We start from the raw sequence: 25,168 nt of genomic DNA, 5'->3' as shown, positions 1-25,168 counted from the left end.
CCTTGCTAACCTTACCCAGGGAGGATCAGGTGAAGTATCCCCTCATGAAAGAGACCTTGGTCAGGAGGTATGGGTTAACCCAGAGATGTACAGACAGAAGTCCATGGCCTTTAAGAAGCCTTGTTCACAAACATGGGTTGAATATGTTGCTTCCTTCTCAAGAGCATTAGATGGTTGGGTGAAGGGCAGCGAGGTAACTGACTATCAAGGGAATTATGATTTGATTGCATGGGAGCAGTTGTCCAATAGTAGTATTCCAGAGAACTTGATTACATCTTACTGATCCCAGGATGCTTGCTGTGGAGGCAGACCGCTGGGTCAGCACTAAGGTCCACAAGGGGTATGTGGGAGACTCCGCCAAGGGTGGGCAGGGTCCCCAGCAGAAGAGTGGGGGGCGGGGGGGGGGGGGGGTAAGGTAAGGGTAAACAGAAGAAGTTCTCAAAATGGCCCCAATCTAGTTCCCAGGTTAAGAATTTGTGTCCCCCAGGTGAGAATAAGCCTTGTATCTCTACAGGGAAGCCTGCAGAGAATGGATCCTGCAAGTGTTATTCATGTGATCAGGAGGGTCACATGAGAGGGGATCCCAAATGTCCCAAGTGGACACAGGCATGAATGGGTGCATAGTCACGGTTGTTGGCCTATGTAGCGCTTGGAGAGGAGTTGGTTCCAGGGGAAGGGTGGGAACCAGCTGAGACTACTACCCTTTTCTCTCTAGGGGACAGTGAAATGGTCCAGGGAACCCTCCTTCCTGAAAACAGTAAGAAGTACAGGCATTGGGTGACCATCAATGGACAGAGGGTGGAGGCTCTGAGAGACATAGGAGCCATTGTGACTATGGTAAGGTGTCACCTGGTGTCTGAAGAGAGGGTAGTCCCTAATGTGTCTCATCAGGTAGTTGCTGTAGACAACTGTGAGTGCCAGTACAAAGGTGGCGCAGGTTCCATTTGACTGTGGGAGGGTCTCAGTTACCTTGAGGGTGACTGAGTCCAACCATGCCTGTTGACTGTTTGCTAGGGAACGACCTTGAGGATTCCCTTTGGCGTGAGATGGAACACTGGGCGCACTTGGAGATGCTAGGTCTGCCTGAGTGGGCGTGTGTGACCACTCGGTCAATAGCAGCCAGTAGGGGTGATCAAGAGGACCTGGAGCCTGAAAGAGTGGTCCAGGTGCCTGCCTGAAAGTGAAGGGGCTTGGGAAACCAGCCCCAGAATTTCCCATGTTCCGGAAGGAGGCTGACCCTGAAGGGGACGCCCAGTAACCTACAAGGAAGCAAGAGGCCGAATTGGGGGACTTGTCTGAGATGACCCATTGGCAGCAAGAAAGGGGTCCCACCAGGGAGAAATTCTGCAAGGAGCAGCAGGAATGCCCTTCTCTTGTGGGTTTTCAGCAGCAGGCTGCAAACCGGCCAACTGATCAGCCTGGATCACATTGGATCTACTATGAGAATTGTCTCCTGTATAGTGAGCCTAAGGTTGCTGATCCTGGGGCAGGCAGTGTGCTGGTGGTACCCCAGCGCTTCAGAGCCTTCCTACTCGGTCTGGCTCATGATGTGCATTTGGCAGAACATTTGGGGCAGGACAAGATCTTTGACAGGCTTGTCGCCCACTTCTGTGGCCCCAAATGTGAACAAACTCTTGATACCTATTATAGGTATTGCCAGGCAAGTGGGAGAAGATGTAAGGCTCCTCTCCAAATTTTCCTTGTCAACACCCCTTTTGAGCGGGTGGGAATTGACATTGTGGAAACTATAGACCCCCAAGACCACCATGGTCAACAGGTTTATCCTGGTCTTGATGGAACATGCCACCTGGTACCCGGAGGCTATACGTCTGAGAACGGTGACCACGCCCGTGGTGGAGATCTTTTGCTGCTTGGGTTTCCCAAAGGAGGTGGTATCCGACCGGGATATCAACTTCATATCCAAGTATATGAAGTCTCTGTCTGAGGGAGGAGTGTGGTGTAACCTATAAGCTCACCACTCCTTCCTACCCCAAAGTAATGGATTGGTTGAGAGGTTCCACCGAACCCCGAAGGGCATTATTGGGGGTCTGTCAGACTCCATTAGGCGTAAGTGGAGCGTCCTCTTGCCATGCCTTCTCTTTGCTTACATGGAGGTGTATAAGTCACAGGGGTTCAGCCCCTTTGAGCTGCTGTATGGGCACCCTGTGAGGGGACTTCTTAGTCTTGTGAAAGAAGCCTGGGAGAAAGCTCCCAGTAAGTCCCCACCAGGATGCATTTAGATACATGTTGGCCTTCAGAAACCAGACTGCGTGTTTCAGGAAACTCGCTCAGGTGAACCTGGAGGCCAGCCAGAGAGATATGAAACGCTGCTATGACCAGAACGCCACTCTGGCTGAGTTTCAGCCTGGCCAGAAAGTGTGGGTCATGGCCCCAGTACAGCTGTGTGCTCGCCAGGATAAGCGGAATGGGGCATTTGAGTTGTTGGAGCGCAAGAATGATGTCACCTAACTGGTGAAGTTGCAGTTTTCCAAGTAACCCTTTGAGGGTCCTACACGTGAACCACCTCAAACCTCACTTTGAGATGTCTGAAGTGAACATGCTCTTGGAGACAGCTGATGGAATGGAGGAGGAGAGTGTGCCAATTCCTGAACTGTCTGCCGAGCATTAAGGAAGAGGTCTCCAAAATGCTAGCATTAGAGGTGATAGCGCCCTTCAACAGTCCTTGGGCCAGCCCAGTGGTCTTGGTCCCAAAGGCCGCTGCATCCGGTGCCACACCTGAGCTACGGTTCTGTGTGGACTGCCATGGGCTTAACGCCATCACTAAGACGGACGCGCATCCCATCCCCAGAGCTGTTGAGCTCATAGATCGGCTGGGAATTGCCAAGTTCCTTTGTACGTTTGATGTAACGTCTGGGTACTGGCATATTGCCTGCACTATAGGACCAAAGAGAGGTCAGCGATTTCAACACCAGAGGGGCACTGCCAGTTCCGGGATATTCCCTTTGGGTTGAAGAAAGCCCCTGCCACCTTTCAGAGGTTGGCCAGCCAAGTGTTGGCTGGGCTGGAGGATTTCTGTGCTGCCTACCTAGATGACATTGCAGTGTTCAGTTCCAGCTGAGAAGATAACATGTACCGCTACTGGGAAGTGTTGAAGGCTCTGCAGAGGACAGGCCTCACTATCAAGGCCAGTAAGTGATAGATAGGGCAGGGGTCAGTGGTGTAGATAGGGCACCAGGTAGGAAGCGGCCAGGTGGCGCCCCTACAACCTTAGATTGTCACCATTCTGGTTTTGGAACCCCTCAAGACCCAGACTGAGATGTGTGAACAGAGCTGAGTGTGTGCTATTGCCATCATAACAGCAGCATTAAGTTGCCCTGCCAGACCTGTATGCAAGTACCAATACTATAGGAGGTGCCGCAGTGTATGATTGAGGTGTATTTAAAGAGGTGTGTGGGAGTTGTCATACTGTAATATCAGTGAATGCAGCAGAACTGGATATGGTATATCAGTACAGAATTGGCACATGTTGTGGATCAGACCTGAGGGGCACTAACAGCTCTGTGTGTTTGGACTTGTGTGCTGAAATAACTGTGGATGTGGCAGTATGAGACTTTGAAAGAGTTGTTTGTGTGTCCCTCTACTCCAGCAGTTTTAGGTTTTGCTCATCCTTGTTAAAGTGTGCTTACAGAGGTGTGTACGTTTCTCACTGCCGAATAGCTGGGGGTGTTGTATAACAAGATAGAGGTGCATTGGCAGAGCTGAGTTTGTGTTACTGGAGTAACGGAGAAAGCAGCATGGAAGGATGAGGTGCCTTAGCAGAAGGTCGGATTTGAAGTGCATTGGCTGAGGTACTGCAAGTCCAGTACTGCAATAGCAAGAAGTGTTGATAGGATCAATGTGCATGTCTAGAGATGGGGTTGAGACCAGGGCCGACGTAGCAGTGTGTGCTGCACAGCAGCATTTAGGGGCATTTACAGATCTTAGTCTGCAGTATTGTACTGTGATATCTGGAGTGCTGCTGTCCAAGAGAGTGCAAATCATGATTGTAATTTCTGGGCAGAGCTTTTAATGCTTTCCTCAAAGACATCAGGGTGTTGTTTTACTAAAGGATTGAGGTGGATTGTCAGAGATGTCCGTTCCAAAATAACGGTGGTGCTGCAATTCAAGATTGGTATACATTACCAGAGCTATGTGTAGCCCTGTACTGTGCTTGGAGGGGCATTGCTGCAGGAGGAAAGATCATTTAAAAATGCTGGCAAATTAATTCCACTAATAATATCCGCACCGGGGATCGAAAGGGGTGGGCCCAACCAGGAATGTACTAATCCCTCTTTATCGTACAACTCACAAAAAAGTAGCCTGGTATTGCAGCAAAAACAGGACCGGCTACTAACATAAAGCCAAATGTTGTCCTGTATGTTAACAAGTGCATGTGTGATGGAACTGTTGGGGAAGGAATCCTTTTACGATAAGAACCCTCACTCACTCGAGGGTGACATGCTTCATCATAGCATGGCAAATTAATGCCACTGTCATGCTACATCACCACACTTATCCATGTATTTCCCATTTTCGCCTCAAATACATCTACTAAACTTACCATCTGATGGCGTACACCTTTCAGCCCACTTGCATATGAGGTTCTAGGAGATGTAAAAAAAGAGACTCACAAAGCCAAGTGTATTGGTGCTTCACAGCAACCACACTCATAACCTTGCACTGTACAACCTTAGTGTGGCACCCCTCCCATTGGACAGATTTACCAGCCCATTCTACAACAAGGTCAGCAACAGCACAGTGCACAACATCAGCCTTTCAAAGAGGAGGGTTTAGTGGAAGCAATAGGGTGCATGACAGAGGCTCCAATTCCAGAGTAGGTTCCAGTGTTGCCAAAAAAGGAGTCTGTGTACAGTCCATAAAACGCCTGTAGAGGAAAGGTGCAGGGGTTACCCTTAGAAGTGGAGGAAAGTAACCGCACAAAAATGGCTGTTATCAACTGTGTTGCACAAATATTCCTATGGGTTCACATACTTACCCCCAGTTCTACCTCCATGCAAACAAAAAACTGAACAGACTATAAACTTAATATAATCAAATCCACCAAATCTGGGTCGCCTTATCACCTCTTCTCCCCCCTCCATTCTTGAACAGATCCCTGATCCTATTGCCTTGTCAGATGACCAACATCTTTTACGGGATGTTTGGCACTGGGATCTTTCCTAACATATGGAAAAAGGCTTCTATTTTGCCACGTCTCAAGAAGACTAACCTGGACTCTGGTAACCCGGCAAACTATCGTCCTATTTCCAGGTTACCATTTCCCTGCAAAAATCGTGGAAAAACGAATAAATACTCAATTGACACAATTCATTCATTCAAATCATTTACCGGACCCTACACAATTTGTCTTTAGGGCTGAACATAGTACAGAGACTGCATTAATAAAGACCACTGATGAGCTAAGAACTATCCTGGACATAGGGGGCTCGGCAGCTCTCATTGTTCTCGATTTGTCAGTGGCCTTCGATACGGCTGATCATTCCACACTCATCTCTCGCCTCAAACAACTTGGCATTAACAATAAAGCTTTTGCTCTGCTCTAGTCTTTTTTGACGGGCAGAGAACATTCAGTAATGCTGGAGAATTTTTCTTCTATGTCGTTTTCTATTCCTTGCGGGGTCCCTCGGGGATCTTCATTGAGCCCTCTACTTTTTAATATCTATGTTACTGAACTGGCATCCCTGATTAGATCTTTTGGGTTTTCCCCCACTTCTGACGCTGATGATACGCAGATCGTTGTGTATGCCTCGGACATTGCCAACGTCACAATTCTCCAGTTTCATAACTATATGAGAGCTGTTAGTAACTGGATGAGCAAACATTGCCTTAAGTTAAACTCTGACAAAACCGAGGTAGACCACAATTCTGGAGCCAGTCTTGTTGGCCGTCTGAGCTAGGAGCACTCCCCACTCCGATTCAAAAAGTGAACAGTCTAGGTATACTTATAGAGAAGTTGAATTTTAGTAAACTTATTAGCTCCGTTATTTACTCTAGTCTTAACACCCTGAGAATTATCAGGAAGATTCTTCTTTTTATTCTGCTTAACTCAAGAAAAACAGTCATCACACTAGTAATTCTCTCCAAATTAGACCACTATAATGGACTATATGTAAAGCTGCAAAAACAGTACTTGGAAAAAATTACGGAGTGTGCAGAATGCGGCGGCTAGACTTATTCTTGATCTACCTAAGTTTCAGTCTGTTTCCGCTTCCATCCGGGGACTCCACTGGCTTTCAGTGACCAACCAAATTAAATTCAAGGCTCTTTGCCTTACCCTCAAAGCTCTGTATGACTCAGGACCCCTCCATCTCAAACAGTCTCTAGCATGGTATCTACCTAGCATGGCCTTATGATCCAAAAGCTCCATGATGGTTACCCACCCCAGATTCAAGAGACTCAAATGGGGGTGGGGTAGTTGTTTTTCCTTAGGAAGACTCCACACTTTGGAACAGTCTGCCTATAAACATCAGACCAGCTCCCACCTTGTTGATTTTCAGGGAACTGCTAAAAACATGGCTTTTTAACAACTAGTCTTCCTTTTCTTCTTGCAATGCTGCAATACCAAATCAGCACCAAGACACCCACAGGTATTCATGCGCATTAGAAATGTATTAACATAGCATACTCTTAACTACTGGAAGAGATTTGCTCACTTGTAAGTAAAGGAGGGATAGAGGAGGTACCAGTACATGAACGACGACACAATGTCTATTTTGTCCTTTTTAATATTGAAAAAAGGCGTCACTCTACATCCCATCTTGGATCTGTATGTCGGAAACAACTGACTGCAGACCATCCATTTCAAAATGAAAACCTTGCAGGAAGTGATCTTCTACAGGAAGGCGATTTTTAGTGCCCTTGCTCTGAAGGACTCATACTTTCATATCCTAATGCTACTGAGTGTTTGCAAGTCCCTTCCATTAAAGATAAGTGCAAACGATTATCACTTCACTGTTTTACATTTTGACATAAAGTATACACCGAGTATTTACCATCTTTCTTTCAGTGGTGGAAGTTTACCTCCCCATTTCCACCAAAACACAAACAGGCCCATTAATCATCAAGTCCTCATACCACCATACTATATGGGTGTACCTTCGTTGGGGAATTGTTCAGGCTACTACTAAATTCCCAAATTATTGACCATGTGGTGTGCTAAAAAATATACAGGATGGCCTCACACACCTCCCAGGTGTCAGGCTTCATCATCGGCCATCCCACGTTCGCCAAAGAATCCTCTGATGGCGAACAAGCCCATATTATGGGCTGTGATACCACTATTAGTAGGAAACTAAGCTGCAAAAGCAAAGGGGGGGGGGGGGGGTAGTAAAAATCCCTACCACCTGCTGGTTAGTTTTCCAGTCTTTATTCGTTGGTGTTGGAGGGTTGATTAAAAGCACGAAATCTAGGACAATAATAGCCCTGATATGGTGCTTATTGTCCACTAGGTTGACGTGTTTCAGCCTTGCTATGGCCCCTCTTGGGGCCCTGGGCTTTCTTCAGGACCATATTCATCCCAATTGTGTCTCTATATTTCCTTACACACAGCGTTTAATTAACACGCATATGATACACGATTGACCCTTTGTCCACACCGGGTTTCATCAATATCTGTGGGAACCTTGTCTATAAAACATAAACATGAAATGTATAGTACAGTAAACATATAAATACACAAACAATCACATTGGTCTTATCATTGTGAGCCTGAGACAACTTATAAAGGTATTCATCATGCAGTGGTCCTTAAATGCCAATCCGTGATAGCATGCTTACTAGGTCTTGAATGAATTACATGCATTAAAAAACGTTGAGACACACCCGTGGGTACACACATTCTCACCTTCCCAAAAGTTACAAACAAATCTAAATGCAGAGATTTGCTGTGTACTATATCCATGCACACTATCCCTGTCTGTGCATCGGTGTCCTCGATAAGGATAGTTACCAATAGCGTATCTTATCCTCTGTGATTAGTAGTAATACCTCATGGAGGGAAGGGGAGGGGGTCCTGTAGTCAAACCCTAGATCGATATGGTATTAAGAAACATATTAGATGATCAGTTCAAACCAGCATTTCCGAAAAGATCACGCCGAAATTGGGTTGCGAGGGCCGGGCGTGCTACCCCTTACTTACTTTGTCAAGGCACTCCCTCTGTAGGAACCTACTGTGTATCCCTGTTCTCACGGGGGTGTCCTGGACTCTATATCGCGCGCTGCTTAACTGAACAACGCGCTCGGAGCATCGTCATCAGCCAGTCTTGGACCGGGACTCATCGGAAGTGTAGTACCGATCGGCCATCGTGCAAAAAACGTAACAATGAATTCCCTGAGTATAAGACAGCACAGCGTGCATCGGGTACCGACAATTCTATCATAGATACTTTTAAAGAGGATGGATAAAAGATGGACAAAAGTTGTTACCTATACAGATAGGAAGCAACCATGGAACAACCATGGAGAAATCTTTTCCTAATTAAGGATGAGAGGCAGCCATGTTATCGCTTCATATGGATATTATATATAGATAAATATGTCCATACACACCCGTATAAAGCTCTCTCGAAGGACAAGAGCTCAATTATAATGGGGAGGTCTGTGGTTGGTAAAAATAATAATAAATAACGCAACCCTTAAAGGTAACAGTGAGAGTTAGGGGAGGTATATTATTTTTTTTAATGAACTTCTTAAAGAAGCATCAGAAGTGTTGTTCCAATTGTAGTGTTCAAGTTGTAGAGCCTGGTACCAACAGAAGGTGCTTATCCAATTTGGAAAGCACACAATTATGGGGTAACACGTATCAGATCCTGCGAGGATGATCTGTTTCCACATTAGGGGGACATGTTATTAAACGATTAACTTATCAATCCTGTGTGCATTTTCTTGGAGAGAATTCTACCTATATCACAGGGTAGAGGTTCACAGCAATAGGATGGGTTAAATATGCACCCATGGAATATTATCGTTCCACCCATTGATGTGGCTCTTCTGCTGATAGACCCATCTCTGCTCTCCCTCAAACAGTCTCTTGCTGATGTCGATTCTTGGTTTATGTCTGAGTGCCTCCATGATAACCCATTGTAATTTGGTTTCTGTATGTTGGAGATCCAAGAAGTGTTTAGTTAGTCCTGTGGATGGTTTTCTGCACTTAATAGTGCTGCGGTGTTCATTAATTCTCAGGCAGATTTTCCGGTTAGTCATGCCAATGTACTTCATGTCACACGGACATTTGATCATGTAGAGCCCATTTTCTGTGTTGCAGTTGCCAAGGGCGATTAGTCCAGATGTCCACCTCTGTTGCTTAGTGAAAGGACATACTGAATAGTTTACACAGGGGAAGTGTCTCCTCACTGGTGGCAAACTCCATAGTGTGTTCTGGGTCCCATCTGTGACCATTTTTTTAGGAGGTATTAGAATGGACCAAACTGTCCCTTATACTTGTGCTTCTTTTGAAAGAAAACCGTGGTAGTTTCCGATTGATGCCAGCTTTATTTAGGATTTTCCTGTTCTTGGTAATTATTCGATGCCGGAGAAAAGTTGGTAACGCATGCACTTCTCTCTGTTTCCTTCATGTAGGTTTCCAGCAAGTGCTCTCTGTTATTATTACGGGCACGTTTCCTAGCTTTTTTTAATTATGCCGGATGGGTATCTTTTGGCCTTCAGCTTGGCTGTAAGTCTGTCCGCCTAATCCTCAAAAGTAGAACTCTCTGTGCAGTTTTGTCTAATGCGCAGGAATTGCGCAAATGGCAAATTATCCCTCAATGCTTCCGGGTGGTGGCTATCAAAACCTCAACAGACTGTTCTTATCTGTTGGTTTTTCGTGTACTTTAGTGATTAGATCATCACCCTTAATGGTAATCTGAAGATCCAAAAAGGTCACAGAGGTCCTTTCCATTGTGTGAGCAAACTACAGAAATGGATCCCTTGCACTGATCCAGGAGCAGAACTCCCCTGCTAGTCATCGCCTTGCCATACCACTAGTACGTTGTGAATATACATTCGCCACAACTTGATGTTTCCGCGGTAGGGGTTCGAATCAGTATAGATGTGTTCAGTTTCGAACTGGTGGACCTGCAGACATGCAGACATGCTAGACTAGGGGCGAATGTACTGCCCATCGATGTCCCTTTCACCTGGTGATATATGGTGTTTTTGTACTGAAAGCAATTCTCTGTGAGGTCAATCTTTGCACTATCTATAACAAATGACACCGGGGTAATGGTGTCAATTTGGGCATTTCTCAAAAGGTTTTCAATTATAATTAAAGTCTGTTCCTGAGGTATAAAAGAATATAGTGCCTCTATATCTAGTGTCCTCATTAGCCCTGTGCTACTGTTGATATGTAGGTCTTTAAGGAGGCATAATACTTGCTTCGTGTCTTTTAGGTATGAGGGCATAGTTTTCACTAGTGGGCGAAGGAACCAGTCACTAAATTGTGACAATGGTTCCAGGATAGAGTTAACTCCAGAAACAATCAGGCGGCCTGGTGGTAGTAACTTATTTTTATGGAGTCTTGACAGTATGTAAAATCTGGCCATTCTCTGATTTTCCGATCCAAGGAATCTGGCCTCTTGTGCTGTAATCCAACCCATGCTGAGTGCTTCTTCTGTCATAGAGTTTATCTCATTGTTTATACGAGGGATCGTGTCTAACGCCAGGACCTCATAGCTGGGTCTGTCTGATAACAGTCTCTTGCATTCTGTATCTTACATGTTTGTTGTAAGGACCACTATGGCTCCCCCTTTGTCTGCTGGTTTTATTATGATGTCCTGTCTCTGGTCCAGCTTGTCCAATGTTTTCCTTTCTTTTGTGGACACGTTGCCAAAGCCAATATTGATGTTCAAATCGTCTATTTCTCTAATGACTACCGCTTCGAAGATTTGTATTGCTGCAGGTATAGCTTGTGTTGAGGGTAAGTAGGTAGATTTAACCCGCAAGCCAGTGTTTTTATTGGCTCATGTTTCTTCTTTCAGTGTGTCACTAATAAAAGATCTAAGTTTCAGTTTTCTGAAGAACCCCAATAGTTCTGCTCTCAGTTGGAATGTATCCATTTTGTGGTAGGTACGAACCCTAGTCCTTTGTTCAGGACCTCCAGCTCCATTTTGTCCAACGGTAGTTTACTGTGGTTAATTACCAAGGAGTTGTCATGTTGTGTCTCTCCATTTGCGGTGGTTTCAGTTATTGGTTCTTCCTGCTCAGGCCTGGCTGGTGGTTGTCTTTGGACATGCTCCTTGTAACTCACATTTTGGGATCCATCCATTGTATGCTTTGTGTTCCCTGTTGTCTCTGTTGTCCTCTTCCACGGGCGCGCCCTCTCCCTAAAAAATGGTGGCCACATTGAAAGGGGAATCCTTGCGGATACCTGGGTATGGTTGTTGCTAGAACCCCATCTGGAAACCTGGGTTGGGTGGGCCCATTTGCGGTGTTAGCATTTGAGTTTGTGGGCCCCAAATATCTTCTTCGCTGCTGTATCCACCACTACTGCCTGAACTGAATGACCAATTTTGCGGTGTGTACCTTCTTCTGTAATTTCTTTTTTGTTGTATTTTCATTGGGTTTTTAGAGTAATGCTCATCTGTAACATAGGGATATATTGTTTTATGACTACATTTCTTAATATCCTTGTGCAGCTTTGTGATTTTGGATTGTGCGAGGAATTCCCTTTGTTGCGTTAGATCCTAATTAATTTCGTCTAACCTTTTCTTAAAGGTGGCAATGAGGACTGTAGTTTTTAGGTTGGTTTTTGCTTGTCTGGATTTGAATGAGCATCTCGTCCGATATTCTTTTGGCTGTGTTGATGATCAACACAAGCCAGTCCCAAGTACACTTCCATGCCACATAGGACCATTCCTTCTGAAAGATTTTGTCATCTAGGAAGGTCCGGGGTTCGTTGGTAATAATTAGGCCTTGTGGTGCTGCCTTTGCCCTAAGGTACTTAGTCATCAAGGCGCCATCAAGTTTACCTCCACCAGAAAGAAAACCATGTTTGCCCATATCCAGATTAACTGATAAAAGGATACAGATCAGCAATGCCTATCCGACTCATGTTGTTCCAACATTATCAGGTAGTGTTCACTATCAATGCCGCTACGTCCTGTTTGCATTGTTTGCAGATTGAGAAATAATGGACGAAACACTTAACTTTTCTGATAGTGGAAAGAGTTCAGGCATTTTGGAGACTGATTCCAATTTTGCAGATGTCAGTGTCTGACGCTTTTCCACTTCTCCCACTAATACCAACAGTGGTATGCAAACTGCGTCCCGCATCCTTGACGATGATCTTAATCGCTCCAACATGGACCAAGTAAGCTGTTGTTCCCCAAGTTGCTTGAATTGTCAGTAGAGCGGCACTACAAGCTCAGGATGCGTCCAGATTAGTTGACAACGCACAATGGTTAAATTTACCTTCCCTATCCAGTCATTCAATATAGCGATTTTGCTCCTGATGACATAAAATTTGTTTACCTCATGGGGGCCAATCAGTGAAAGATGTCACAAAATGAAAGCTATCAAACAAAGCAACATTCTAGAGCGCTTATTGTTAGTGATTGTTAGAAATGCAGGACTTCTTCTTCCATGGTCGGCCCTGTTAACTTACCATCAAAGTGTATGATTATCATGAAGGACCCACTACATAAGTGTGCTCTGCAGCAAAGTAGACATGTTTTGTTTACTACATTGATTGAACCTCCATACCTGCACTCACACCAAATTCATCTGACTCTGTGAAATACCTTTATTCCCTTAAAGCAGGGGGTCTTTAAACTGGGGGTTGCGCCCCCGCCCCCCCCCCCCCTTGGGGGGCCTCAAGTGATCCCTGGGGGGAGCGCCAGGCTCTGGCCAAACAAAGCATTATGCTAATAGCAATGCTTTGTTTTTAAGTGGTGGGGAAAAGTGAGTGGCAGTAAGCCACTCTGTAAAAGGCCATCACAAGCTACTTTTGTCATTTATATCTCAGCTGGGAAAAATGGTAACAGAATTTAACTTCAATGTTTAAATATGTCTTGTGTTTAAAAAAAAAAAAAGTCGAGACATTTAAACATTGCTAGTTTAATAGAATAATTCTGAAAAATCTGAGGGGGTTCCGATGAATTATATTTCTTTACTGCGGGGGTGGTGGGGCAGCATTAAAATGTTTGAAGACCACTGCCTTAAAGCATCAGTTATAGCCACACTTCCATTTGTGTACGTTTGCTGGCAATATCTGCCTATTTACAAAACAGACCATTTGTTTCACTGTGGAAGATTCTTGTTATCAAAGCCGTCATGGTATTTTTGAGAAGGGTTAACTCACTTGGGCATCCCATGGGCCCTGTTGGTATTTTAATATTGTCTTAGCAACATTAATGGGACGCCATTTTGAGCCACTCCATTCATGCTTACTGCAGGCCTTAACTTGGAAAGTTGCCATTGTAGTAGCAATCACCTTCTTGCTCCGAGGTAACTAACTACATCTGCTCTCGGTGGATGAACCTGTCAAATTCACAAAGATAAAGTAGGCTTACATACACATCCATGCTTTCTTCCCAAGGTGGTATACCTTTTCATCTTAATCAAAAAAGTTGGACTTCCAATGGACTTTCCGGACCCTTGAAGCAGAAAGAGCACTACACTTTCTACATGTGAAACATGGACTCATACAGTACGCTGACAAAACAAAAACCTTATGCAAAATAGTTGCTTGTTTCCTTTTTGCCTTCTCAACATGGTAAATCAATTTCTAAAGTGGGCACAACCAGATGAATTGTGCAATATATTTAGGTTTACTATACACGTGCAAATATATAGAACACACACAAGATGATGGGAGAATGCTTGTAATACATCTAACCACTGGCAATTGAGCATTCAAACCCACTGGTCTTTTGCCCACCGTGCCACCTCGGTTTGGACCCAGCCATATGCAAATCAGTCTTGACCCTGCTACAGTAGTGTTAGTGCAGCCCAAACTGGCAGTTCTGATGGGTTGGAATGCTACCCCGAGCGATTGCCAGTGGTTAGACTTATTGCAAGTATTTCTTCCATCACCTTTTGTGTGTTTGATGTGCAAATATATCGATTGTGGAAAATCCACAGGGTCGTTAAATATGCAGGAAATGTGCCACTACACAACATACCGCTGATGGAGATGTATAAAGCAACATGGTTGGGTGTACACACATTCATGCATGAAAAAACGTCTAGGTGGGTCAAACAGTTCTAAAAAACATTATTCTCTACAACTACCTCTACTTTACACCCACATCATCTATAAGGAGATGGGGTACTGCTTTTAAGTTGGCGCACAACATGCAATCTACAATATTGTATGCTGCAAACAATAAATGTTCCTTACCTGTAACCAACTATTTCTAGCTTGTCTTGTAGATTTATATCTGCCACCCGCATCTTCTGTAGCTGGAAAGTAGAAGGGTTACTATGTAGCTTTACTGAGCACTTTGTATTTTTAGGTCTCGGCTAGACAGGTCATGTGCTGTCTCTTCTAGACATGTTGTTTACAGTTAGTGGGCTACAGCCCACCCCTGACTTACAATTTATTTGCATCCAAATCGCTCTCATATCCTTCATTCCCATTTGTCGTGGCATGCATGGGTGATGCCTCTCCTTGTGTTTGTACCTCCCCTAGAGCATGAACCAAGTACTTGTGTCCATCCACTGTTCCCGTTTTTGAAGCTACTTTTTAAATTGTGTTTAAGCATTCCATACGTGTGCTTGTGTTTTCACTCGCTCCTATCCCTCCCGCCCCCCATTTGTGTTGCTTTTTTTCCCCTCCCACCTCATCTCTGTTGCTTCTTTTCTGTCTCGCCCCCACCCGTCTTTTTTTAATTTATTTAACCCCCACCCTTTAACTGTGTTTAAACACTGCATACATGCTTGCGGCTTAGGTTCCGTTGTCACTGACTCTTTATTACATTTTGCTTTCCCATACCCTCATTTTCACATTTTGCTTTCCCATGCCCTCATTTTCAATCGCTGTTGTTGTTTCCCTTCGCACTTGGGAGATCAGCAAGTGGGAGAAGCTGCAATGTTTTCTAGTCAGGATGCAAAGATCACGCCCGAACAATATATAAAGCCCTAATCTGAAAAGATTTTAAAGTGAAAGTGATTTAAAAAAACTAGGGCCCATTACCTATGCACTCTGCGCAGTCTACTAGCAACTTTCAAACATATCGCTGGTGTGGCTAAAAGACAATTACAAAAGGATGAAGCAGCTTAAACCGGCAATTGGAGCCCATGGCATTATGGGCATGCAAAAGAATCCTGAAATGTTTTTCTTGACATTGCAGTTACAAAGTGAGAAATTAAGCTGATATGCAGTGAAACGGTGTTTTCTCTTATTGTAGTTGTTCACTTGGAGCAACACACAAAGACAATAAATTACACAAGATAAATGCTGTTTTATTAACAACATACCTACATGGCAAACAGCTGCCAAGCATTTGCAACTGGATAGTTGGGTTTTCATAGGTGTATCTGCAATGGGAGAAGTGTGCCCTGGGCCATAATAGTCTTTTTTCACTTTTCAAAACAAATTAGCTACACAGTTATTGGTAATAGAGAGGAAGGTGCACATCATCGCAACAATGCCTGTGCTGCCTCATGGCACTGCTGCCCCTCCTTCATCGCGTTACTGCTCTTCCATCTTCATGGCACTGCATGGCACTGCTTCTCCCCTTTCCTCCACGTGCTACTGGTCCCCTTCTTCATCGCATCACACTCCACCCCACTCCAATCTACTCTAATCAACACTCTTTAATCTGCCCCAATCTAACCTACTCCAATCTACCCCTCTCCTCTCCATTCCATCCACCCCAATCTACCCTACTCCAATCTACCCCACTCAAGGCTGTCCCACTCAATCCACCCAATATATCCCACTCCAATCTACCCTACTCCACCCCCACTTTAAACTATCCCATCTACCCTACCCCATCTACATCACTCCAATCTACCCTACTCAATCCACCCAACCTACCTCACTCCAATCTACCTCACTCCACACCCCTTCTGTTTACCCTACTCCATTCAACCCCTCTCAGTCCACACAACCTACCCTACTGTAACCTACTCCACTAAACTTCACTATAATCTACCCCAATACATGTACCTCAGTCTACCTCACTCCAATCAACCCCACTCCTATCTACCCCACTCCAATGCACCTCGCCCAGTCTAAGCCACTTCACTCCACTCCAATCTACCCCAATCAAATTTACCCCACTACAATCTACCCTACTCCAATCTTTCCTACTCCGCCTACCCCACCCAAATATAGCCCACTCCAATCTACCCCACCCATCCTTCCTCAGTTTACCCCAATCCAATATACCCCTAATCTACCCCACTTCAACTACTGCAGTCTACCCAAACTAACCCTCTTCAATCTACCTCAACCTACCCAATTCTATCTACCCAATCTAATCTACCCCACTCCAATCATCCCTATCTCAATAAACTCCACTCCACCACAATCGGCCCCACTCCAATTTACTCTAATCTACCCCACCCAACCTAACCCACTTCAGTCTACCCCATCTACCCCTCCCCAATCTACCCCAATCAGATTTACCCCACTCTACCCCCACTACGATCTGCTCTACTCCAATCTACCCTACTCCACCTAACCCACTCCAATGTGCTCAGTCTACCACACTCCAATGTGCCCCATTCCAATGTACCCCAATCTACCACACTCCAATCCCCTATCTACCACTGTTTGCCTCAATGTACACCACCCCAATCTACCTCAGTCTGCCTGCCCCAATGTACCCTACCCCAATCTGCCCACCCCAACCTAGCCCAATCGACCCCACCTCCATCTACCTCACCCCAATCTACCCTACTCCAAGCCACCCCACTCATCCTACAGCAATCTACTCCACACCAATCTACCACACTCTACCCCACTCCAATCAACTCCACAACAATCTACCCCAATCCAATTTACCCCAACCTACCCACCACAGTCTACCACACTCCAATATGCCCCACCTAAACATTCCCAATTTACCCCACACCACTCACTTTTAGCCATGCTGAACAGTAGCCACGCTGGTGTACAACCTGGCTAAAACACCTTGCCAAAGCCAATAACTCTTGCATAGGTGAGACCTATTGGCTTTGTCAAGGCTGGTATTAACTTTACACATTCAAGCAGACACACCCATTTACATATTTCGATAAATAAAGAAATACAGTAATCTAAGGTTGCGCCTGTGATCACAAGTCACTCTCGAAAATAAAACTCGGTCTTTAAAAACAACAGCATTGTAGTATGCAGAATCCACCATTATATGGAAGGATAGTCATAGCACATAATCTACTACATGACAAGCTGCATAAAGTTGTATACAGGTATGTGAAATTTTTCTTGTTTGGCGCCAACATGCAAAAATGGTGAATGAGTGATTCCCAAATATATGTTCTGTCATATTCTTTAAAGTTGAGATGGCATAACTAGGAAGGCAAAGGGAAACCACGTTCTCAAATGAAACTGGGAGAAGAGCAACATGTACTGGAAACATGTCCGGCAAATGAAAGGAAGGAAAAGGTGGCTGCCTGATCCTAACATGGCTGCCAGTGGTGATTTCTTTCTCTGAGATGAACTTTTCACTGCGCAGCCCTACAGGGACGATGCCGGTCCTCAAGATGGCGTCCGGATTCCCTTCAGACCCTGGTTTTTCACTCCCCCCTGCACCAATCTGTCATTCTCGGAGTGCACCTGATCATTGCCTGGACAGCGGAGTCTGAGCATTGTGTCCATCGCCCGATGGAGCTGCTCGGCTCAGCTATTGAGGAGATAGGCCTTGGTTCATCCCCTTGCCCGTCACCTACCCAGCTGGACTTTGAGCTCAGTTTCTTCCCGTCTCCCTGTCTCTCCCTTATCCCCTGCTTCGAATTTCTGTAATTCTGCTCTCTTCTTTAAACTGTGTCTTTTTTACCGTGGAGACTGAACACCCTTGACCGCTGCCTGGTGGAGCTGTCCCATGCAGCTATAGCGGAGTCTGGCTCTGGCTCACCCCCTTGTCCGTCACCTACTCAGTCGGACTTCGGACATTGCTTTTCACTGTTCTTCATGGCTCCTCTATCTCTTCTCTTCAACTACTCGACTGCTATGTTCACACTGAGTACCTTCCCCCTTCAGACCCCCCTGGCCTTATCCACCTGACTATCTGTCCCCTCTATCCTCCACCTTTCCTATAAAGTGAGTCTTGGTTAAGTTACGCTCTAATATCTTATATTATTGTGTTAAGATCACGTCTTTCTTTCCCTAGCATTTATTGTTAATTGTAACCCTAATTGATGTAACAATGTAAAAATGTTTTAATGCTATGTCCTCCTCTAAAGCGCTCTGATACCTTCGGGTCTAGCCAAATAAATAAATAAATAAGGTGTGTCTCACTTACCTGAGTTGAGAAAACAGGCTTTAACCACACAAGGGTGCGGAATTATATAAAATATCTACTTGCTCTAGAGGCAAGATGCTTCGGAAATCTAATTGTCTTATAAGTAAATCTACTTGTCTCATTTGGTCAAAGCAGTGAGGTGTCACGTTATAGTAGTGCTGTCATCATTTCAGAGCTTTGATAAGGCCCAGTCATGTCGTGTTTATGGTATTGTTTGAACTCTAGCAAGGCTGTGATTGTGCCACATCTCTGATTATTTCTGACTGACTGTATCACAGCTTTGTTTATGTCAACTATTTGGATATCTACATTCCGTTTATATACCGATCTGTTTAGGCCAGCTTTCTGATCACATTAGGACTCTAAATATGCCAGCACTTTCATTGTACAAGAGTTTTGATTATAGATTGATACACAAAGAATGCCTCCCTCGCTTAACTAGATAGTAAGTTGATATACTAGAGAGCACATCTATCTGTATAGAGTTAGAAATCATCTAACTCATCAAACATTTGTTAAACTGGACGTTAAACAAGCTAGTTGTTCATGGCATTGTCATGTACAATTGAAGATAATCACCATCACAATTTCAAGTCTATAGAAGCAGATTCAGCACATCATATTCTTTTTTTAAAAGTCGTCATACCAAGAGGAGTAATGGTTACCAGTGTAAGGAAACGCATGCAAATAAAACATATTTTTCCTTTTTTCTGTAAAGAAAAATGTTGGAGGATTACTGTGATCCCTGTAAGCACTTTAGGTGTATGCATATGATGTCAAGGAGCAAACTGGGAGAACTAGCTGTGTCTTAAAAAAAAATGTAGTGTGCAAATGTGTACATATTTTGGAGACTTGACGGCAGTGCAGCTTTCTGTTTTGTCTTTTAGATCTCACCTTAGCAGCAAAAGCTTTGAATTATAGAACTGTGTAAACAAGCTTGGAACATCTTATATGTTTGGATACATGTCTTGCTGTATTCGTAGAGGATTCCTTTTTATCTTAACTGTTATGTTACACTGCAAACTGAGCCTCTGACCTTGTGCAGTATGAGGGTGGAGCCTACTTGTCCATTGGACAAAATATGTAAACAACAAGTGACAAAGCTGTTCCTAAAGGGAATGGGAAAGGATGTACCATGTAGGAAGATATCTGTTATGGATATTAGAGCCCTCACACAGCCATCGGGATATTGTGAATCACATACCCTTCAGGATGTAATGTAACATCATCGGGCTGCTCCTACGTCGAGTCGGCTGGTGCAATACCCGACGGGCTCTTGTTTAGAGAGCACTCTTGTGGAGATCTTCTATATCCAAGATAGCCGGTTGTTCAACTGAAAAAAGTGTGGGGCTAGGTGATAGTGTAGATGAATATTAAAAAGGGGAGGGAGTACTATCTCAACAGTTTTATTACGATGTCTCCTCACCTGATTAAAAACATGAGGTGAAGTGATAGTAACTCAGGTCTATGTTCTGGGTTATCTACACTGCCTCGTCATGGTCAACATGTTTCTCACTATAACTGAGCTGTACTCAAGTGATTCGTCAGGACCTAGAAATTCTATCTACAGGTCTATCCAAGAAGATTATGTGATAGACAACAAGCGTTTATATGTATAACTGGTATTGTTATCTGCGGCTCGGTCTACCTGTATGGAAAATGGGAGACCAAAATCGTTAAAAAACGCTCATTCGTAAAACAGTTATCGTACATCGTGCGGGTGGAACGTGCATTTACAGTGAAGGTGCACATTCTGTGTAGGGAGGGGGAGGGGAATAAAAACACACAAAACCACGTGAAGTGATCACTCTAGAGAGAGTTACAACAGCAGTAGTTGGACTTACCCTATCTACTCCATAGGATAAACCACCGCAGTCCCTGGTAGGCTTGCGCAAGGAGTTCCTTGCGTACTGTATTGGTGTATGGGGGCAGTATTTAAAAACAAGTTAGGTAAACACAATACTCCAGGGTCATTAACACCCCTTCTCTTGGATGTCACAGTATTCAAAACCATGTGAAAGTAAAAGGTTGAAATAAATACAATACTACAGGGTCATTGACACCCCTTCTCTCGGATCCCTACCAATCATATATTGCAGTTGAAATGGGGATCAATGGCTATAGATGGAGTTTAGGAGACACTCCGAGAACCATGGAGACACGGAGTCACACGACCAACAAGAAGAAGACCTAGTGGTTAATCTCTCTCAGAGAAACCTAAGTGAAATGGAACGGAGGGTTTTACAGAAGGGCTTAGGGTTTGTACCCACTCCCAAGATTGATCCCTTCAAACAGCAATGTGAGATTCAACAATTCTTCCGGAAAATTAGATTGAAAGCCTTTTTTACCAACACTGAGGCTCCTGAACGGACAGATAGTGGTTTACACAATGCTTCCACTTTCAACCCCAGTACTAATATGATTCCACCTGAAGGGATTACTTTTGAACAGGCTGTTCTTAAGGATCTAGCTAAAATCACCAATACTAGACATTTTAATAACATGTCTAAGGCTGAAACAGAGACAGTCTCCATCTTGTCCAATGACACCTCCATTACCATTAAACAGGCAGACAAAGGGGGAGCCACAGTAGTAATGGATACAGTGGACTACGAATTAGAATGTAGACGACAATTGAGTGACCAAACTTATTACACCCCTGTCCCTACTGACCCAACCCCACGTCTCCTTACTACGATCACAGCCTTGGTCTTCTCGGCTGAGAGCCAAGGCTGGATAAGTAAGAAAGAAGCCACTTTCCTGGTAAAAAAGAACCCACGCACCCCTTACTTTTACATCCTTCCAAAAATCCACAAAGGCACTTTCCCTGTACCCGGGAGACCCATTGTATCAGGCATTGGGTCAGTGTTGGAACCCTTGTCACAATTTTGTGATTTCTTTTTTCAACCGCTTGTACACAAGACAAAATCATACATACAAGACACTTCAGATCTTTTGAGACTCCTATCGTCTCTACCCCCTACAGATGAAATCACCTTACTGTTGAGTTTAGACGTGCAGGCCCTCTATACCAACATACCTCAGAGGGCCACACTCGAAGTGGTGGAAAACACCCTTCAACTTGAACCATGGCAACACAACACTCCCATAAGTTTCATTATGGACTGTGCTACCCTAGCCATGACAGAGAATTTTTTTGAATTCAGAGGACAGGTCTACAAACAGACACAGGGCACTTGTATGGGTAGCACCCTTGCGCCCAGTCTGGCCTGTCTGTACATGTCCGACTTTGAGTCCCGCTACATCTTCAACCAAACCAACCCCTATAATACTGATGTTTACCTCTGGGGGAGGTTCATTGACGATATTTTGATACTATGGAAAGGAGACATGTCAACTTGTCTAGAATTTTGCAACTGGATCAACACTTTGGATCCACACCTTAAATTCACACACACAGTGTCAGACAGGAGTATCCCTTTCCTAGACCTGAACATCAACCTCCACGGAGGTACACTCTCTACTTCACTATATAAAAAACCAACGGATCGTAACAGTTTGTTACTATACTCCAGCCATCACCCGCGGAGCTTGAGAGATAACCTACCCGTGGGACAATTCTTAAGGATAAGACGTAATTGTAGCAATCTAACTGACTACAAGACTGAAGCTGAAAAACTAACTAGGAATCTGAAAGCGCGTGAATATCCAGCGAAACAGATTGCCCAAGCCAACAAAAGAGCCCGCAATAACCCTAGAGAGGCCCTACTAGAACCCAGAACCAAGAGCGAAACGGAGAACATCACGTGTGTCACCTCGTTCACCCCGGTATCTAACCAGATCACCAAGGTGATCAAAAAGCACTGGAAGATACTAAACACGGGCTCAATGACCCTAGAAACACCTAGGTTCTCTTTCAAACGCACCAGGAACCTGAGGGACTCTATAATACACACTCGTCCTCGAACACAGAGACAGATAACACAAAGAACACTATGGGAGCTGCCCCCTGTGACTGGGCATTACCCGTGTGGCTCCTGTTCTGTATGTCACCTCACTGACATACACAAGACAGTTGATATCAACGACAATTTCAAGTGGGAAATACGACGCCACACCAATTGCAATACCACCAACTGTGTTTATATGATTACATGCCCCTGCACACTTCAATACATAGGCATGACAACACGCTCTGCTAAGACACGCATCATAGAGCATCGCAGCAATTTCCGCTGTAAAAGAACGAACACTAAAATGTGCGCGCACTTTCTAGAGAAAGGACACCCCCCCGATTCCTTCAGATGGCTTATTCTGGAAACATTTCCGAACATAACCAAAGAAGCCTTACTAATCAAAGAACAACGGTGGGTGTATAAAAGTGGCACAGACACCACAGGACTCAATGATGCCATTCCATGGTGTTCCTTAAAACCCCCTTGAGATCTAGGATACACCAAGCTTCTGAGCAACCACACTAGCTTCCTCACATACAGAGGTAACACTGCCACTGGACTGAATGGTACCACCCTTTAGGCCACACATTCCACCTTAAGACATAGCGCATACTAGGCTCTGTAATCACCACCCTGATTTCTGATTAGCTCACTTGTATAGCGACCCCCACACTTGCAACATCAAGCTCTACATTCAGGCAATTATTATGGGGACAGCAACCAACTCATTCTATGCACGTGTGTTCTATACATTGGATATATATGGCTGTTTAGACCCAGTTGCCATGGTTTACTTGTCTATTTGTAGTGTGGTAACCCATTTTCATAACTATATTAGGGGTTAACCTACAACCATTTACCAACCAGATCTGATAGCTTTCATGTAACTCCAGTACTTTTCCGGTTACTTTATCACCAAGAATAGACCATGCTTACTAAACCGGAACTATGTACATTACAACCAACTCCTGGTTTATCGACTTCTCCACTCGTATTTCACCCAACATGGCGGCCATTTCTAGCCACTTTCTCGAATAAATATCGCATTCTAGACCGACATGGACCGTGACGCATAGCCGTTTTAAACACACACGAGACCGTAGAACCCCACCCCCCAGTCCTGGTAGTGCGGGGTAGGTCTACGAGCGACACGGACTCGGCGTGTCAGTAAGTAAAACCCTCATGTCTTTTACTGGTTTTATGAAGTATCGCTAGCTCTACCATGTATATTAACAACTACATAGCTATGTCACGCCGAGTTACTAGTTCTTCGGCTTTATCTAGTTTGAGACCCGCTCCTCCATCGATACATACGGGAACAGATAGACTAACACAATAATTGTGACAAGGAGCATTTATATGAGATACGCTCCTATTTTCCGTTCCTCGTGAGATTTTCAGGTAACGCGTTTTTTCTGATTAACCTTACTGAAAGCAGGCTTCACCTGGCACCTCCTAAACTCCATCTATAGCCATTGATCCCCATTTCAACTGCAATATATGATTGGTATGGATCCGAGAGAAGGGGTGTCAATGACCCTGTAGTATTGTATTTATTTCAACCTTTTACTTTCACATGGTTTTGAATACTGTGACATCCAAGAGAAGGGGTGTTAATGACCCTGGAGTATTGTGTTTACCTAACTTGTTTTTAAATACTGCCCCCATACACCAATACAGTACGCAAGGAACTCCTTGCGCAAGCCTACCAGGGACTGCAGTGGTTTATCCTATGGAGTAGATAGGGTAAGTCCAACTACTGCTGTTGTAACTCTCTCTAGAGTGATCACTTCACGTGGTTTTGTGTGTTTTTATTCCCCTCCCCCTCCCTACACAGAATGTGCACCTTCACTGTAAATGCACGTTCCACCCACACCATGTACGATAACTGTTTTACGAATGAGCGTTTTTTAACGATTTTGGTCTCCCATTTTCCATACAAGTAGACCGAGCCGCAGGTAACAATACCAGTTATACATATAAACGCTTGTTGTCTATCACATAATCTTCTTGGATAGACCTGTAGATAGAATTTCTAGGTCCTGACGAATCACTTGAGTACAGCTCAGTTATAGTGAGAAACATGTTGACCATGACGAGGCAGTGTAGATAACCCAGAACATAGACCTGAGTTACTATCACTTCACCTCATGTTTTTAATCAGGTGAGGAGACATCGTAATAAAACTGTTGAGATAGTACTCCCTCCCCTTTTTAATATTCATCTACACTATCACCTAGCCCCACACTTTTTTCAGTTGAACAACCGGCTATCTTGGATATAGAAGATCTCCACAAGAGTGCTCTCTAAACAAGAGCCCGTCGGGTATTGCACCAGCCGACTCGACGTAGGAGCAGCCCGATGATGTTACATTACATCCTGAAGGGTATGTGATTCACAATATCCCGATGGCTGTGTGAGGGCTCTAATATCCATAACAGATATCTTCCTACATGGTACATCCTTTCCCATTCCCTTTAGGAACAGCTTTGTCACTTGTTGTTTACATACTTTGGGCACACTTAGCTGGACCTTACCAAAAGCCCTTTTGGCCCCCCTCCCTTCTTGTTGATTTACATTGGACAAAATAGAAATTTAAAATTTCCTGTCCTTGGCCTCAAATAGTATATCATGGACCTTGGACTGCTGGAATTACTTTCCTGGCCACAGCATCATTCTGTTACCTGAGAGAAAAATCAGTATCAAATAGGATGTAATGGTTGTAAATGGTGGGATGTGATGTGGAGATGTGATGCCATTGATTCTTGCAGGAACTTGTAGGCCAGCATCGGGTGAATAGATGCGGCTTGGGTGGGTTCAGTT

The 25,168-nt window shown here is 44.4% G+C and overlaps 1 protein-coding gene and 1 long non-coding RNA gene across 3 annotated transcripts in view; one reads left to right on the top strand and one right to left on the bottom strand.

Moving 5' to 3' along the window:
* The window catches only part of LOC146798747 (uncharacterized), a 242,894-nt gene that overhangs the window by 143,424 nt on the left and 74,302 nt on the right, over positions 1-25,168 (bottom strand). The window contains exon 2 of the long non-coding RNA XR_014968754.1: positions 14,357-14,418. This is a non-coding gene — a long non-coding RNA (uncharacterized LOC146798747). The remainder of the gene's footprint in view (positions 1-14,356; positions 14,419-25,168) is intronic.
* SAC3D1 (SAC3 domain containing 1) overlaps positions 1-25,168 on the top strand; it is a 55,069-nt gene that overhangs the window by 7,933 nt on the left and 21,968 nt on the right. The gene's annotated exons all lie outside the window — the stretch shown is intronic.

This window comes from Triturus cristatus, chromosome 9 (genome assembly GCF_964204655.1).
Source record: "Triturus cristatus chromosome 9, aTriCri1.1, whole genome shotgun sequence".
Lineage (NCBI taxonomy): Eukaryota > Metazoa > Chordata > Amphibia > Caudata > Salamandridae > Triturus > Triturus cristatus.
The sequence above is the reverse complement of the archived record's forward strand: the minus strand, read 5'-3'. Positions and strand labels throughout refer to the sequence as shown.